The 17,944-nt window shown below is 47.0% G+C and overlaps 1 protein-coding gene across 1 annotated transcript in view; it reads left to right on the plus strand.

The window, feature by feature from the left end:
- Positions 1-1,237: 1,237 nt before the first annotated feature.
- The window catches only part of Prom1 (prominin 1), a 110,576-nt gene continuing 93,869 nt past the window's right edge, over positions 1,238-17,944 (plus strand). Inside the window, 1 exon segment of the mRNA XM_042054961.1 lies at positions 1,238-1,372. The gene's annotated coding sequence lies outside the window, so the exon portion shown is untranslated.

The following is a 17,944-nucleotide window of genomic DNA, read 5'->3' on the forward strand; positions in this document are numbered from 1 at the left end:
TATGGGTGTGACCAAGGGAGACAAAGGTGTTTGAAAATGAGGATGGTTGAGTTGTTTTGTAATAATCACCTTTACCTCCAGGATCAGATGTCATCACCCTGAGGTTGAACAGACAATTGCTGGGTGGACTTCTGCATAGAGGTAACTGTGTACAAGGTTATTGTGGCTTTTGTGCAAAGTCCTGGTTTTGACTTTGTTTTAAGGAAGTTCCTGCTATCAGACTGTGGTGGTATCTGAAGATCAATGCTCTGTGGTTGGTATCTGAAGATCCATGCTCTGTGGTTGGTTTCTGAAGATCCATGCTCTGTGGTTGGTTTCTGAAGATCCACGCTCTGTGGTTGGTATCTGAAGATCCACGCTCTGTGGTTGGTATCTGAAGATCCACGCTCTGTGGTTGGTTTCTGAAGATCCACGCTCTGTGGTTGGTTTCTGAAGATCCATGATCTGTGGTTGGTATCTGAAGATCCACGCTCTGTGGCCTTTCGTGGCTCCATTTTGCCAGGCGTGTTATAAGTGAGTAAGCTTTCACTCAGACAACTTTCGCATTGTGAACCAGCTCCGTATCCTCATAGCAAAGCAGAGTTGAGCACAGAGCACAACGCTAAGGAATATGACGAGTGGATGAGTGTGTGCATGTGGTTGACTGTTTCATTGGGCCACTGTTGCACATGGTTGTGTAAGGGGCAAATGAGATGCCCAAACTGGTCATTAAAGGCCAATGGCATTTAATGCAGTTTTAAATGTTTTAAAAAACTGTTTATATCCAAACTCTGTTTCAGAGTATTGGATAAAGCAGGACCTGGCTTCGAACCTGTGTTTCAGCACACTTGCTGGCTCCAGGCCCTGGCACTGAGCCCAGAGGGAGAGCCCAGACATTGCCTGTGCTGAACAGTTGAATTAACGCCGCCACATGGAGACTAGCAAGCAAGGGCAGGGTTAGAAAATGAAGTGGAAGAGCTGTCAGAGGTGTGTGGTTGTCAGTCAGAGCTCTATAAAAGCCATTCCTGGCTTAATTTAGACTATGTCAGAAAGGTACTGGATTGCTCCAGGTCTAGGCTGGAGACTGGAGGGTAGAATCAGAAACGAGCGTGGGTACAGCCTGCTCGGGATGCACCACTGGCATGTGGTCCCACCCACACCCAGATCACCATGGCTATTGGTCAGGTTAGGTCACACATCCAGGGGCAAAGTCCTGTGTGGAAGTGGCTATTGGCAGGATACCAAAAGGGTGTGACTAGGAAACTCATGGCTTGGCTCTGTGACTATCCACAAGGAGTTTCTTCCAGGTGGGGAAACAGTCAAGCTTGGGAGATACTGAAAATGATAAAGAATGTAGAAAAGATGGAACTCTTCTGTTTGGCATCTGATTGAGGTAATTAATTTAAAAAGGTAGACACTTCCAGTGAACAATCTGTGGGGAAGACATTCTAGAACAAATTCTCAACAGAGATTTTGGTTTCGCTTTTGGAACGTGGAAATTGGCAGAAGGAAAATGCAGTTCTCCCTTGGGATCCGTGGAGGAATGGTAGCAGAAGCATTCTTAGACAACAGATCTTTAGCCCCTCGGCCCCTCACGGAGAATCAGGTAGTGGTTGAACATAATATTCACACTCCCTCCTGGATCCAATCATCTCCAGCCAATTACAATACAAAATGCAATGTAAATGCCATGTAAACAGCCGTCCTTCCGCGTTGTTCAGAGAACAATGACAAGGAAGAGAGTTCAGAACAGATTTGGCCACTCAGGGAGACTGTACCTCACACTTCAGCAGCAGTATGGGTTTTTGAATATTTTCATCTGTAATATTTGTAATAGTCCATCTTGAATATTTCGATTCGGAGCCCATGGGTATGGAAGGCCAACTGGGCTCAAGTGCTTCTATTTTTGGGAATGTGTTTGGTCCCATCAGCGCTTGTGAAGGCTAGAAAGCACACAGGACTGTTTTCTCTGGTGAGGATGGCTGCGGAGGGCAGGTGGTCCTCTTCACGTAGCCAAGCGTGGTGCTACAGGAGGGATGCCTCCTTGGCCTAAGGCCAGAGCTCTGTTGACCCCATAGAGCTGTATCATCTTTCTGGTATCATTCTTCCATAAGTAACACGCTTGTAGGATGGGTGGAGGGAGCGGCCAGCTCCTGAGGAAAGTCATTTTGTGTCACATAGCCATAAACACATGCAGGTTGCAGTGTTCAGAGGGTCTTCTCCTATTAGACCTCCTCTGCCATCTTACTGCCGTTGCCTTGGGAGTCCAATGGGACACAGAAAATGAGGTGTATCATAGTGAGAGTGAGCCCCAGGTGGGTCCGTTTAAAAACATGTTACTCCCCTCCACCTCACAGAGAGGTGGCTTTTTACTAAGCTCGGAGTACACTTGACATTTTCCTTCACAAGAAATACTTTATGCGTTGGGCATGGTGGTGCACACTTTTAATCCCGTTGTTTGGGAAGCAGAGGCAGACAGAACTCTGTGGAGAGTTTGAAGTCATCCTAGCAAGCAGCATGTCAGCCGGAACTATGTCGTGAGGCCTTGTTTCAAAAGAAGGGGCAGAGAGAAGAGGAAGGGAGACAGGACCAGGGTTAGAAGAGTACCGACATAAGCAATAGAAAGCAGCTTCAGGGCAGCCCTCTCTTTGTCTCTGCCTTTGCTCTTTGACTCTAGATGACCCCCAGTTCTTGCCTCCTTCCAAACTGCTTTCATATCCCCCAAGCAAACATTGGCATTCCTCGGTATCCAAGTCACCCACCTTCCATATTTTCCTTTGTCTTTCTATAATGGGACATTTCAGAACTGTACCAAGCAACCCCAGCACCTGTTACCCAGGGTCAGTGATTTCTCTGACCCGAGTCTGACAGCTGTGTTCACAGTGGGCCCTGGCATTTCCACAGAGCTACCTCTCCTTAGCAGGGGACTTCTGGACAGAAGTCACTATCAGTTTTCCTTTCTCTGTGGTTCCCACCTCTTTGAGTTAAGGAAGGGATGAGGTTTTAAGTCTTTGCACATTGAGAATAAAATCAGTTCCTGAAATCTTGCAGAATGAATGTCCATCAATGTTTCTAATGCAGATTCGCGACTCTGCCTTTGCGTTTCTGTTCATCTCTAGACTCCTCTAACCTCAGTTAGTTTCCCAAGACCTTGTTTCTCCAGCCTGATCGTTATCACTTTGTTGCCTTCAGACAGATCTAGGACTAAGACAGATCTAGGGACTAAAGGGAAAAAAATGTATTCGTTTGTTTTTACGTGGCCCTGGGGAACACACCCTGGGCTTGCTCCTACTAGGCAAGCACTGTGTCGCTGAACTGTGTCCTGAAGTCCACATTTTCCTCTTAAGTTATTAGCTTGTTTTTAATCTGCCATTCAATAGAACTCAATTGATCAACTATAGTGCATGAGTCTCCAGGCCCAAGCAATGAGTCTCTCATCAACATGGGCTGACGTCACTTCTGTGTCTCAGAGTGCCCAAGGCAAGGCCTGCCTGGCACAGTCTGAGTGCTTCTTAAAAGCTAAAGCTCTCTTCCAGTCCCAGATTTCAGCTTCTCTGTCTCTGTTCTTGTACTAAAAGCCTCCAACTTGGAAGTAAGAAGAGGGATTTGGAAGTGCATTCGCTGCTAATTGACATTGACTTGGGCATGCCTGCCATTCTCTGGCTAGCACTGGGTCTCGTGGGAGCTTCCAGGCCAGGCCAGCCTGCTCATTCTCATGCCTTCTGCCCTGTAGTTCCCTTCTTCCTGACCACCTGGTCCGCACCCCACCTCCTGCTCACTGAGACCCATCTCAGTCGCCCCGTGCTCAGGACAGTGTGCTTTGTCCTTCCAGCTCTGTTTTATAGCTTTTTTACCAGTTTCTACCAGCTTGAATGTTTGTTGCCTGTTTTCTTGTCTGGAACAATGGCTGCAAGGAAGCAGAAATCCTGATTTTGTTTGGAATTGGTCTCAAGGACTTGCATCAGGCTGGCAGCATATTGTATATCAATAGATATTGGTTGGGTAAATAAATTTGTTCTCATGATCAGTAGGTGATAATTTCTGAAGTATTTTCCTCAAGACTTCTCTCCTTGAAAATTGGTTGCACACCTTGCTTAAAGGTGTGACCAATAGAGTCAGCCAGACTCAGAATCCTGCTTTAACTACTTGCTAGTTAGTCATCCTCAGGCATGACAACTTCCCAGAGCATTTAGATGCTGCAACATGAAATGACGTGGCTCTGGTGGAGTTGTGTGCTCTTCAATGATGTCAGTGTCCTTAGGCCTATACAGGATCTTATTTAAATGTAGGTTTTTTTTTTTCAGGATGGTCAGGTGAGGAGAGATCATATGTTCAGTGTAATCCTTTCACAAAGGAGAAAGTTTAGATCCAAAGGCAGATGTACACAGAGGGAAGGTGCTGTAAAGACACATGGGACATCGTACCTGCCAATCAAAAAACATCTGGGCCAAAGGGAAAAGAGCCTGGAACAGATTCTCTCTCACAGCTTCCAGAAGGATCCTTGAGGATGCTTGATTTGGGCCTCTAGGCTGTATGACAGCATATTTAAGTCATCCCTTCAACAACTAGTGGAATCAAATGGCTATTCAGCATACTTCTGTTTCGTTTTGTTGGATAATATTTCCTGAAATGATCTCAAATACTGTGTATGTACGGTGCTTAAAATAATGGTTGCCTCCACTAAAGATGACTGTTGACTTAATTAAGTAGGTCCTGAGTCAGTAAATCTCAGTTTTCTTCTCTGGAAAATGAATAAAACATCCCTCCTCCAGCTGTTAGGACTTAATTAAGAGAATGTAAGCAATTCGGTGCCTGGGAAATGCCAGTAGGTTAGTAAGTGACAGTCACAGATGCCTTTGGCCGCCCCGCAGAATACTCCATTATATTCCAGGATGCTTTTGCTGTTGCCACAGTTGTTTGTCTTCTTCAAATCTTAAGATTTCACTGTTGCCCCTTGGTTTTCTTCTGGGATTTATTGAAGACCTATCATGTGTTAAGCAACATCTCATTTTGTCCTCTGGAAATTCAGTAAGAATTCTGATCCTTCTTTCTAAGGGCTCCTTTGTTCAATCCTCTTTAAAAAGTTTACATGGGGGGCTGGTGAGATGGCACAGATGTTAAGATCACCGGTTACTCTTCCAGAGGGCCTGAGTTCAATTTCCAGCTGCCACATGATGGCTCACAGCCATCTGTGGTTGGATCTAATGCCCTCTTCTGCCAGGCAGGCATATATGCAGACAGAGTGTTCATATACATAAATAAATAAGTAAATCTTTAAAAACTAGTGTGTGTATGACTCGAGGAAAGGCACGTACAGGTGTGGAGGTTTGAAGACAACCTCGGTTGCTGGTTCTCTATTCCTCTTGTTTACAGGCAGGGGCTCTGTATATACCAGGTATGTATACACCACTGGGTATACCAGGTCAGTGGGTCATCTAACCATTGTTACTGTTTCCAAGCATGATTCCTACAAATATCTCCCTCTAGCAAACTGGCTTTGATACCCTTTGGTCTTCATGGGTAAGGGCAGTCTATTCAAATACTGGATACTGGTCTTTAAGAACCAGTATGCTGCCAAGGATCGTGTTGGAGTCCGTGGTCCTACTGCAGTGTGTTGATGTCTGTGTTGCCACCGAGAGTCATTGGGATGCCTGTGGCCTGTGCTGCCATCTAAAGCCATGATGGTGTCCCTGGGCAGAGCTGCACGTCGGGACCATGTTGATGTGAGCTGTCTGTAGTGTCACCCAGGGCTATGGTGATGTCTGTGTCTGAGCTGCTGCCAAGGGCCATGTCTGGTACCAGAGTCCTGCTGCAGCTGGGTCTGTGTTGATATCTGTGGCCCGTGTTACCATAGAAGGCCAAGTGGCTGTCTGTGGCCTGCCCTGCCACATGAAGTCACGTTGGTTTCTGTAGGCTGTTCTGTCTCTGGGGGCTGTATTGTTGTGAGTAACATATGTTGCCTCCAAGGGCAATGCTGATGCCTGTGGTCTGTGTTGCAGGCTAAAGTCATGTTGATGTCGGTGGTCCCTGCTGCCTCTGAGGGCCTTGTCTGGATCCCTGACCCTACTATAACCAGGGACCATTTTCGTGGTCTGTGCTGTAGCCAGAAACCATGTGGAAGCCCATGATCCATGCCTCTGCTGACTGTAGAGCAAGGAAGCCACTTGGCAGTGATAGCAATAACTGCAGACACACAATTGAGAAACAGGGACATGGAAACATCCCTGACAACGGCCACCTCCCATCCCCTCGATAAAGTAACAGCCTAAATAGGAAGCCATCAAAGAGAACTCGTAAAATCTGTGATAGAGATGTCTTCCCGTGGGGGTATGGGAGGGGAAGGACTCAGCTCTACTTAAGGGGCAGGCCACTGTGATTTTGTCCACACTCCACTGAATATATAGATAACCCAAATTGGACTTGTATTTTTCCTTTTGTTAGGGGAAGGGGTCATACGGGTGGAAAGAGCAGACATGGAAGGACTGGGAAGTAAATGTGAGTAAGGTATATGATGTAAAATTCCCAAAGAATCTATAAAGATACTATGTTGTCACAGGCACAAAAAGAAAGCTTTAAGAACTTAGTTGCTTTCGGTTGCTATGATAAACACCACAGCAAAAAGCAACTTGGGGAAGAAAGGGTTTGTTTATCTCACACTCCCAGGGAATAGTTCATCACTGAGTGACATCCAAACAAGGACTGAAACCAAGAGGCAGGAATTGAAGAAGCCGGGAGGAATGCTGCCTATGGGCTTGCTCACCCTCACCTGCTCAGTTTGCTTTCTTATATACCTGGACCACCGGCCCAAGCCTGACACCACCCACAGTGCTCTGGCTCCTTCCATATCAGTTATCAATCAGGTAAATGCACCACAGACTTGCCTACCTACGGGCCAATCTGACGGATGCGTTTTCCCAACTCAAGTTCCCTCTTCTTAGATGACTCCCGCTTGTGTCAAACTGACAAAAACCCAGCTGACATGCCCCTCATGCTTTCGTTGTGTGGCTTAACATGCTGAGGTCCTGGCTTCCATCTGTGGTTCCACAGAAGGAAACTGGAAACAGCCATCATCCTTGCTAGTTAAAAAGAAAAAAAAATCATTCTGTGTTCTCCGTAGCCAAAGGGAGCTCACTGGAGTCTAGCCCTTCCGTTCTGTCCCTTTGCCTCCAGCAGCTGCTTCAAACACTGAGTGAGAGATTGTCCTGAATGTGGCTGTTGAGGGAGAGACTTGGACGGAAGCATGACCTGGACCTCTGGTGTGTACATGCAAGAGTTCCGCCCCCCAGCAAAGAAAAGGCTTCTATAATCCCTGGCCCACGTTAGAATCTCCTGAAGGTTTGTTTAGCAGTAACCATGGAGTTCAATGTCTCTGCGCATAGTCTAACTTTAAAATTCAGTTGTATAATGTTTTAAACTTTGCTATTTGTCTCCCTAGAGATAAGAAGTCCCATTAGGGCTCCTACGTTTTAATTTTCAAGGAATTAAGAAACGTGACTCCCGTGCAAACACCATGCATATGAGGGCATTTGCTGAGCTCGTGGATTAATGAGGCAGCCACCAGGAGACTGTACCTGGACTGCTTTAAAGGATGATTTGAGGAATGACATTTCTATGGGCAATTGGGAATGAAGTGAGTATTTTTTTTTAATAGATGAAAAGCTTGTCAACTTTCGGCTGTCAAGGGGGAGCACTAATTAGGAAGTCTTTAAAGGAAGGGGGAGGCACATAGCTTAGCACAGGTGAGAATTTTGCTTTGGGTTGTTGAGTTCCTGGCTGAAGCTTGAGTGGTTTATGACAACTGCCTGCTTTGGAATTGATAGTGATGGACTCGCTCCTACTTCATGTACCCGTTTCTCTCTCAGGTGGAACTGCTTCCTTGCATAGGCAAGTTTGGTGGTGGGATGCCCTCACACCTGGTAACTCTGGCTTTCTGATGCTCTCCTTGTCTCCATGGGTTATTAAAGATAAATTAATTGCCCCATTTGATAGAGCGCATATTGCTACCATCTGAGATGAGAACCGTCTCTAAGGACCAGGAATCTGAAACAGTTACAGACTGGGAGGTAGACAGTCAAGCCCCAAACACAACACCTCACACTCACTCCTATTAAACCACTGACTGAACTTTCCCCCATTGCGCCTCCCCCCCCCCCCCCCGTGTTAAGTTGGGACCCTGCAGTCTTCCTCTTGCTCTGTCTGGCTCCTCCATCTGCTTTATCTTAGTGTGGAAGCTCTCTCTCTCTCTCTCTCTCTCTCTCTCTCTCTCTCTCTCTCTCTGTCTCTCTCTCTCTCTGCTCTCAAGTTAGACTGTGGACTAGGCCTGGTGGATCAGGCACAGATCACACCTGATTAACAAGAGAAATTTTTTTATCACCTTTTGGTTATCAAATGCCAGTAATGTTATTCTTGGCAGCATAGCCCAGCAGGTAGAGAAAAGCAAGAGGAGCAGGAAACCGTGCAGGAAAATATTTACAGGGAAATGTTGGCTTGCTTGAAGCTATTTGCCTCTCCCCCTTTTTCTTTTTGTCGTTTTTCTTCTCTTCTCACTTCCTTCTTCCTCACTCCTTGGTTACATGTTACATAAATTCTAATCTTTTTTTTTTTTTTTTGGTTTTTTCGAGACAAGGTTTCTCTGTAGCTTTGGAGCCTGTCCTGGAACTAGCTGTTGTAGACCAGGCTGGCCTCGAACTCACAGAGATCCGCCTGCCTCTGCCTCCCGAGTGCTGGGATTAAAGGCGTGCGCCACCACCGCCCGGCCATAAATTCTAATCTTAAGAGCAGTGTTAAGATGCAAAATTCTATTATCTAAACATATGATGCCATGTGTTTGAGTCACAGAAAAACATTATTTTAATTATTGAAACTGTTCATTGCTATGATCAATCACAAATGTCCCTAGCAGTTCCACTCTGCCTAGGCTCTATGCCCTCTGGCTTCATTTCATCTGAGGGACATGCCTTCTATGGTCCTGTCCCAGGACTGCTTCCAAAACTGGATGACCAGGTAGTCCTTTATCCCCAGGGCAGGCTCAAAATAGTTGATCCAGGCACTTCAGAATCAACGGCCCTCTTAAATCTCAAGTAAATGGAAAAAGTAAGCTCCAGGGTGCAGGGAGCAAGGGGCCCGGGGCTGAGCTACTCCAGCCTCTGCTAGACCCCTTTGCTCAGCTTTGCTGTGGAGACCACTGTCTTCAAAGACCCCCTAAAGCGGCACTGCCCAGGGAATGTGAAAAGTGACATTGTTCCTTTCAGAACACCTTCATTCGTGGTAGAAATGGGCAGGTTAATTAGAATAATCATTCACAAATATATTTTACTTTAGTGGCTGAAAAAGAAAATACCTAAAACCACAAGAAGGTTTTTGTTTTGTGTTTGTTTCGAGACAAAGTTTCTCTATGTCACTCTGACGGTCCTGGAACTCACTCTGTAGATTATGCTGACCTCGAACACAGAGATCTGCCTGCCTCTGCCTCCTGAGTGTTGGAGATTCAAGACTTGTGCCGCCACCACCGGGTTAAGAAGTATCTTTTCAAGGAAAGGACTACGGAATATTGATCTTCTGTGTATTCTGACAATGACTTTGGTAGCCCATGCTGGCCTTGACTGCCACAGTCCTTGCAGTTCTGGGATTATAGCTATGTATCACTATTTCTGCAAGCCTCCTCCTTCTCTCTTCATGTGGTACTAGAACCTGAGCCTCAGACATGCTAAGCACGTGCCCTTCTACTGAGCTATAATGCCCCTGACCCAGTGCTTCATTTCTAAAGCCATACAACCCTTGTTACATTTAAAACCTATTTTAGTTTGTATTATGTGTATCAGTATGTATGTGCACCTGAGGGCAGCTGCCAGAGGAGACCAGAAGGTGACATTACAGGAGACCCAGAGCTGGGGTTACAGGCAGTTGTGAGCCATTCAAATGATGCTAGGAACAAAATTAGTATCCTCTGCCAGAGCAGTAGGAGGATGTAACTGCTGAGCTGCTTTTCTGCTTAAGGCTATCCAGGATACATCTTACTGTTACTCATTTGTTGGGGCTGAATGTATACAATGGTTCCGACAGAATAGGTGTTAGGGTCGAATGTGAAAATGCAAGGAACTGTTGACGCATTAAGTGTCCTAGGTAATGTGAAGGCGGATGGTTATTTGGCCATTTCCTCTGACTTGACACAGCCCTTCCTACAGGGAGGAGGGTAAGCCTCAGCAATGCTCAGAAAGTTAACGGCTCCTAAGACCCCACAGCGGCATTCATTACACAATTGCTCCAGTCTCTAGCGGAGCTGCGTGCAAGCTGCGTAGTGAGCTCCAGCAATGTGGTTCTTTCATGAGCTGCAGCCATGCTAGGATGGGCTTTCCTGTTGCTGTGGCTTACCTTTGAGTTCTCCATGCCCCTCTCTTTTAGGAACCCCTCACTTGCATTCCTATAAATAATCCCCCCAAGATAGATTTGGGAAGAAATGATTCTTTGGTTTATTATCAATGAAGGCCCTGTTTGGAGTGAGCAGGAATTGCTCACATCTCCTCAGGAGAGTCACACAGCAATGGCCGCCCATTTCATTTCAGTGTCAGAGACACTGTCAGCTATTTTCTAGGTGCTGGAGGATAGACCTGGGCTCAGATTTTTGGTTTCACTCACTATGTGACTCCAGGCAAGTTATTAAACCTACATCATTCTCATTAATCATTAATAGGGTATCAGAACACTCTTGCTGCTGAGATTATATAAAATTCATTCAGAGCACATGGTCTGGAGCCTCATCATACCACTGTTCTTGCTTTGTGGATGTTACGAGGCTTGAAAGTGAGCATGTCACCCCTGTGACTTTCTGCAGACATGGGAGCTGAGATTCAGAGGGAAGAGGCCATCAGTGTCTTACACTGCTAAAATAGGCAGGCAGATCTGGGCCACATAGCTGCTCTCAGGAGAGAGAACTGCCTTCCCCCACCCCAGCCTCAGTGGAATGTCCGCTTCTGAGCAGAAAAGCTTGGGGGGGGGGTGAGAGCACCAGAGACCGAAAAGGAGGTAACTGGCAGTGTTAACACCCTGGTACGCGAACATTGCGGACCACAGCTGTGAGAGATTTTTCAGGGATCTTTCTGAACTCCCAATTCTAGACTTGGAAATATGCACACTCAAAGTCAATTTCAACTTTAAGAATTTTTTCCATATCCCCCTTTCCCATCCTCAGTTTATAATAGATTTTGAGGTGAAAGGATTACTAAACTAAGGTTCATTTGTGGGGGCCAGAGATTGACTGGTTGGTTTTGCAGAGAACCCGAGTTTAATTCCTTGCACCCACATGGTGGCTCATGACCGTTTGTAACTACAGTTCCAGGGGACCCATCGCCTTCTTTTGCTTTCCATGATCACGTGGCACACATACATACATGCAGGCGAGACATTCACCCATATAAAATATATCTTTTAGGAAAGTTCATTTGTCCCTATAACTATACTACTTTCATCCCACCCCCATTCATTCTTCTATGAGTCTGTTATCCTGACCCCCCCCCTCCATATTTCAGAAGCATCTTTTGGTGGTAGAACTATCCCAGTGGTGCTATTCTTCTTATTCCCCCACCCACCGTTGGTTGAATCCAGGAATGTGAGTCGATATAGAGTCTCCATCCCTGATAGTACAGCGATAACATCCCAGCCCCATAATTTTTCCTTAGTTTTTTTTTTTTTTTTTAATGAAATGCACTGGACGCCAGGATTAAAAAAAAAAAACGTGGAAGAGAGAGATTTTAGGAGCTAGCCTCCTTTCCAGGAGCCATTTAGGATTAGGTGATAGAGAAAGGTGTTCTGGGGCTGAGCAGGGATTTCAGCAGGAAATACACTCTGTCCGGTGGATGGCCCCAGGGCGTTGTGGCCGAGCTGCTCTGAAGGTCCGTCCAATCAGAGAGCGCTTAGAGCCTTAGACTTAGTGCTCTTAAAGTTACTGAGCCGGGTAGAGACCCCGGCACCTGGTCTTGAGCTCGGCCACGGGTGAGTCCGTTTCTGAAGGAGTCGGTGTCCCTTAGTTCCTACCTTAGATGTTCGCCGGAGGACCCAGGAGGACGCAACAGGTTCTCAGAGTTCTGGGGTCCGGTAATCCTGTTTCTTGCGCCCCTAGGCAACCCGGGGCGGGGCAGAGGGGCGGGCTCTCACTCAGCAACCAGGGTTGTGTCCGGAGACTGGATTTAAATAATTCATGAACCAGGCAGTGGGAGCTACCCGGGAGGCGTGGGGCTGGAGAGCGCCGAGACCCGAGCAGGAGCTGGAGCGGAGCGGTGAGTAGTTTCGAGTGCGGACCAGGCTGAGCGCACCCTCTTCTAGAACCCCCAGGGCAGGGAATGGGAAGTGGAGGAGGTCGTCCAGCGCCTCCTACCGCCTCCACAGCAGGTGGCGGGAGCCTAGGTGGAGGGGCTGCAAGGTGGTTTGGGTTCCGGCTACCGGGCGATCCCGGGATCTGAAGAGCCCGCTAGAGCGAGCAAACTTTTTCCCGTGGTGGTGACCGGCTCCATGCGGTACTGCTTTGCTCGGGTGCTTCTTCCATCCTATGGAAGGGGTGGAGGTCCCTGGGTTCCGGAGACGTGAGCAGGCGGCGGCGAGACTCCCAGGCCCTCGGCCGGCTCTCGGAAAGGGCGGCGAGAGCAGAGGAGGATTGAGTCTCAAGACTCAGCCCTCAGTCCCCGTCTTGAGAATTCTTCTGCGGTAAGGAGAACCCCGGGAAAGGCCCGGGGGACGCGGGACTCCCAGCCACCGTCTGCTACCTATGTGCTACGCACAGTACTACTGGCCCGAGCCGGAGGGCGACGGGGGTGCAAGAGCAAACCGCCTCCCCGCGGCCGTTGCTGAGCGCTCGCACCCGGGTCTAGAAGCCCTGGCTTCAACCAACCCTCTGGGTCGCACAGAGCCGACACTTTCGGCTTTCCTGGGGATGGAGACCAGGGGCGCTCGGTGTACACCTTGACTGAATGCGGGGTCCGGGGACAACAAAGAGGAGTGTGGACAGACCACAGATTCGTGGCTGCTGGAAGATCGGGACTCGGGTTGAGTTTACAAGAAGGGGTCGGAGAGGAACTGTGAGGAGCTCGGCTCCAATCCTCAGCTCGTGTCCAACAGGGAGGGGAAACGCCGCGGTGGCGCTCGGGACGGCGGGTCTCAGGGACGACCCCATCCCCCAGGGCGACAGCGGATTCCTGGAGGCTCCCAGCTTCGCGCGCCGCCTCGCAGCCGGTTCTTTTGTGTTCAGCAGCCCAGGAGAGGCCCCTGCGAAGCCGGGAATGAGGGAGGAAAGGAGGGAGAGCACCGATCTGGTGGCAGCTTGGAGGAAAGGTGCCCGCATTTCCTGCAGTTCCTCCTTGCTCCGGGAGCCCGCTCTGTTGCTCTCTTGTTCAGTTGTGCACTTTTCTCATGCCCGGGTGGAGAAAGGTTTGCTCGATGTCTTGTGGGCGGTTGCTGGTCTTTGTTAAGCGAGTGAAAGATTGAGGTCCTGCAGGCCCCTCCACCCCGATTCAGTAGAGACCCAAACAACTTGAACAATGAGTTGCATTGAACCATAAGAAAAACTTTTTTCTTTTGATTGGCCAATTGAATATTGGCAAATCCATACGATTCAGCTTGAGTGACTACTTACTTTTCTCATTCATTTGTGAATTTACCTCTTTGAATCACCACGGAGCTGACATCTGTCTGCATGAGCCTAGGAGTCACGGTTGTTAGCCGTTAAAGTTTATGGACAGCACACGTTGTGCTAACTTGTTTACCTGTAAGCATGTTAATCCGCCCACCCCACGCAGAAGCCCCCTTCACATCAGAGAACGTAAGCAACTGTCATTCTCACAGGATTAGCGAGTGGGACCAAAGAGACCTGGCCCAGTTTGAAAACTTGGCATTTAATTGCTATTTATCAGGGCTCTTCAGTTTTTTCTTTTAAGTGTTCCATAAAAATTTTTATGGATTTCCTTATGATTTCTGTATTGAAGTATTTCTCTGTGTTCTAGTTCAGTGAAGTAAACAAACACACCAAAGGACAAAACACATCAAACAAATCAAAGAAATGACTCAATGGCTGGGAACACTGGCTGCTCCTCTACAAAGCCTGGGGTTCAATTCCTAGCACCGACATGGCAGCTCACAACTGTCTGTAACTCCAGTTTCAGGAGATCCATGGCAACAGGCGTGCACGTGGTGCGCACACATCTGCATGAAGGCAAAATACCCATATAAAAGAAATAAATCCTAAAAAAGAAAATACTTTACATGTTGTTAATTTTGTTTATAATTGGAGGGAAATAGGTTTTGTCAATTGTCAAGAACCACCTGCTGGTTTTTAAGAACCAGGAAGCTTTGTTACAAATAATACAAACTAGTCCAGCATGTGTGTAACAGACAGATGTTCTTGGGGGACAGCGGCTTAGAGGAAGTGGCAGAAGGGTTGGATAGTCAGTTTTAGCAACACAGGACATGCGGCAGGCCCCCTGGCTGGTGTATACTTGTAATGGGCATGGCAGATCTTGGATATGGCCACTGTTCTGCCACCGGCAATCCTAGAATGAACTAGAATCCACTCAGCTTTAGTGTCTGTCCCAGGCTCCGGCCCAAGAGAAAGGATCTGACCCACCTAGATGGCTCACCCCAGGACCCATTTGGGCACCCCAGCTGGCCTCACAATGAGAGGTAGGGCTGCTCCCAAGAGAACTCATAAAGGTAGGCTCAGAAGTCAAGTAGCCCCTCACCCCCAAAGCAGTGCCCCTGAAGACAAACATTTACATCTAGCACGGATATCCTTGTAGAAAAGTGAGCACTTCTTCCCATCAAAAGAAAATGGCATGAAGCTAGTGGTCACCCTGTTTGTACATGCAGAAATGTAACTATCCAGACTTCAGACTCAGAATCATGGGAGGTACGTGCTTAACACTGGCTGTAGTGGACTCAGATTCCAAAGCTTGCAATGGTGAAGCTCAATGGTGGATCAATAGTCCTGCCTGGGGGGGGGGGGCAGTGAAGAGATGGCCTGCTGATTTTAAATGAGCCATTAGCGATCATAGTGATCATAAGAAATCCTAGAGGTAGGCTAGTATCTGTCCTCCCTAAGGGTGTAAGATTGCCGACAGGTAGGTGCCTGGCTTAGCTGTAGAAGTAAAGATGATGACCTGTGGCAGCCTCATTCCCATCTTATTTTGGCCATCCTTTACTGGGTATCTCCTCTGAACCAGGCCCTCTGGTACCTGGAAGAGTCAGTATCCCCTGCATTTTGCATTTCGCACTTCATCTGGTGCAGATCAGGTCAAAAACACAGGTACGAGGTGTTCATACCTTGGTCTGTTGTCCTGAAGCTGCATCCAGAAAGCCTGCATGCATTGTCCTGGGAAAGAGGCAGGAATGAGGAAGGCAGGCAGGTATTCTAAAAATAGTGTTGCTTTCAACCTTTTGCTACCTTCAGGGATGTTGGTTAAAATGCAAATTATGGTTGGCAAGATGGCTTAGTAGGGCAAAACCAAACAAAATAAACAACTGTCAAAGCTACGAGTTCAGTCTCAGAACCCTTAGTAGAAGGAGAAAACCAACCCCAGAAACTCCTGAAAGTTGTCCTCTGACTTAGGTGCCACTGTGTATATCACCTTGCCCCCACAATAAAAAAAATTAAATGTAGATTTAAAAGCACCATCCCAGCAGTTGGGTTTGGCCATCAGTAGGTTAAGTCACACCCTTTTTTAAAAAATAAAAATTATTTTATGTGTAGGAATGTTTTGCCTGCATGTCAGTGTGCATATCAGGTTCATGCCTGCTTCCTGTGGAGTCCAGAAGATACCGGACCACCTGGAACTGGAGTTTTGAAGGGTTGTGCAACACCTTGTAGGTGCTGGGAGCTGAACCCAGGCTCTCTGCAAGGCAAACAGGTCAACAAGTATTCTTAACTGCTCAGTCATCTCACCAGCCTCAAAGCCTACTTTAAAGAGACATAGGATATTTTGTGCCCTTGGAGCCGGTCTCAGCAGTTGCTCTTGGCACCTGAATGGATCCTAAAAGCTCAGTTTTCCTTCCTTCCTTCCTTCCTTCCTTCCTTCCTTCCTTCCTTCCTTCCTTCCTCCCTCCCTCCTTCCCTCCCTCCCTTCCTCTCTCCCTCCCTCCCTCCTTTCTTTCTTTCCTTTCTTTCTTTTTTGGTTTTGTAAAACAGGGTTTCTCTGTGTAGCCCTGCATGTCCTGAAACTCACTCTGTAGACCAAACTAGTCTCAAACTCAGGGTTCCGCCTCCACCTGGGGTTTTCATGTCCACTAACATTGAGGAGAAAATCTTTTTTTAACTATCTTTTTTTGCAACTGCCTGCTTTGTAACTCTTGAGACTTTGATATTTTCTTAAATTTTAATACTGAAGGGGGATCTACACTTTTTGCAGGGGGATATGAAGAGATGTGTACATTGAATTCCACTTGGCCTCTGAAGCCATGGGCACCTCCATCTCTGCCTTGGTGAGCGGAGGTATTTTCTTTCCTTTGGGATTTCCTCTGTTCATTTCCACAGAGGGAGCTCAGAAGCTTGTTTATTCTTAGATCCAGGGAGATTCTATCTGTGGCTTCGTCTCATTACCAGGAAGTGTGCCTGTGCCTTTCTCAGCACCTGAGCCTTTAATCCGTCCAGCTCTGAGTACCTTCAGCAAAGAACAAGCTGAGACGTGTGTGTGTGTGTGTGTGGGGGGGTGTTCAAAAGAACCCCTTAGGAACCATCACCACGGTCACAGGGCACATTGTGGCTACAGTGGAGCTTGATCCCAGGAGACACCTGGAGACCCAAGCGGTCGGTAGTTTGCCAGAGGAAGACTTCAGAGGCATTCTGTTGTAGCTCTGGACAGAAGTGATTGGAGCAGGATGGGCGGTAGAAAAGGAGGTGAAATCTGAAGGGATTATAGATACATACATACAGGATATATAGGAATTCACATTCCTTATAGATAGGAATTTGCACCTTCATTTAAACTGCTCAAGAAATCCTACCTCTTGTCTGGGTTTTAAAGTGCACTTGTTCTAAACTTTGATGGTAAACCCCATTCTGTGTTTTGTGCTGGCACCTCTCAGCAGGATCTGATTTAGAATATAGGTAGTTCTTGATTGTCCCCATGTCCCCTCCCCCAGTGTGAATTTTAGAGCAACTTTATGCTAACCCTGAAAGCGTCTATCTAGCACAAAAATAAAAGCCTGTCTCTAGATCAAGGTCCTTCAAATCCTTTTACCCGAGAACTTTTATGTTTTTGTTTTTCAGGACAGGGTTTCTCTATGTAGCCTTGACTGTCCTGGAACTTGCTCTGTAACCAGGCTGGCCTACAACTCACAGAGATCCACCAGCCTTTGTCTCCCAAGTGCTGGGACTAAAGGTGTGCACCATCACCGCCCAGCACCCAAGAGCTTCTTAATGCAGATCTGGAAATATAGGCATACAAATTAAACACTTACTGATAATAGATGATAAATAATTTCATTTTAAAATGATTTTAGCATTATATAATTTTTACCACTTACTTAAAGGAAATTTACATGCCAATAAGGTGAATGTGCTTGTTTGTTTAACACAGTACAACTCAAAGATGCACTAATTTGAAACATGCCTAGAAATGATGGCAGGAAAATATTAAAGTTCCTTGTTTCCTGTAATTAAACCATTATGTTTCTGTGTGTACAATACTCCTTGTATGTTAGTAAAAAACCACTGCACTCTGTAAGGTGCAGCAGAATCTCCACTAAGGCATTTCTGGCCATGTTCACTCGTGTTGCATGGCGTGAGAGCATGCACACTGCAGAGCATGTGAGCTGGGTGTTCAGAACTAAGGCTACAGTGGAGTTGCACACAGCACTGATGAACTGTGCGCCTATATCTAGGTTGCTTGCTGATTTATTTATCCTCATGAGATGGTGTAAGAAGTCAGGTTTTTTTTTTTTTTTTTTTTTTTTTTTTTAACTTTTCGAGACAGGTAGCACTGGCTGA

The sequence above is a fragment of the Arvicola amphibius genome, chromosome 1, assembly GCF_903992535.2.
Source record: "Arvicola amphibius chromosome 1, mArvAmp1.2, whole genome shotgun sequence".
NCBI classification, from domain to species: domain Eukaryota; kingdom Metazoa; phylum Chordata; class Mammalia; order Rodentia; family Cricetidae; genus Arvicola; species Arvicola amphibius.